Here is a 953-nt window from a genome sequence, read left to right as displayed (position 1 = left end):
CTGTGGGACCTAAGTAAGTGTACGGGCTACTTATGGTCGTTCGTAAAATAATGGGGCACATTGGTCAGGTAAGGCTCACTAGCGTCTCAAGTTAAGCATGGTGGTAGATTTACATATATTAAATGCCAAAGTTTATGTATATGTTTGCAAATAAATGATTTATGCATTGTAATGTTTTGTGCATATAAAAACCCGTGAACTCACCAACTCTTTGTAGTTGACCTTGTTTTATGTTTCATGTTTTTCAGGATTTAAGTAAGAAATGAAGTTTTTGGGAGCATATTTGTGGCAAGACCGATTAAGTTCACGTTTGAAGTTTTTGTATAAGAAGTACACTATTCCATTTTGGTTAATGATGTTATACTTGTTTTATTTTGTAAAATTTGAAAGGTGTTATTTATTAACTGTTGCTGTGACTCGCTTACCTGTTACATCTCGTGCTTCCGCTTTAGCGGGGTGTGACAGATTTGTAAGAACAACGATGAAGATCTTAGAGAATTATGACCGATGAGCGATGAGAGTGAAACAGAAAATGTAAAAAGTGAAAGTGAAATCGGAAGACCCCTTTTAAAGAACAAAGGAAAATGATTCACATTCCTCATCGGACAAGATTACGTCCGGATACACTTCTCAATGAACAACGTATTGTCCGAATTGGACTCTCATTGGACAAGCCTTTGTCCGGATAGAGTTCATAACAAACACTCTTAACTCACACTCATCAAACAATGCCTTATCCGGATAAGCTATTCACTGGACAAGCCTTTATCGGGATAGGCTCTTCATCGACCACCATTTAGAACCAAACTTCATAAACTCATAACTTTGTCCGGATAGGATTTCACAAGATAGCCTTTTGTAATAACCAGATCTTGGTTGTCACCTGAGGTAATGAATATGTGATTATTTGTTATATATGATTACGTGACGACATGATAAATTGATATATTTGA

The sequence above is a fragment of the Cynara cardunculus genome, unplaced genomic scaffold (genome assembly GCF_001531365.2).
Source record: "Cynara cardunculus var. scolymus isolate 2C unplaced genomic scaffold, CcrdV1 Un_Scaffold_2543, whole genome shotgun sequence".
NCBI classification, from domain to species: domain Eukaryota; kingdom Viridiplantae; phylum Streptophyta; class Magnoliopsida; order Asterales; family Asteraceae; genus Cynara; species Cynara cardunculus.
This window is presented reverse-complemented; position numbering follows the sequence as displayed.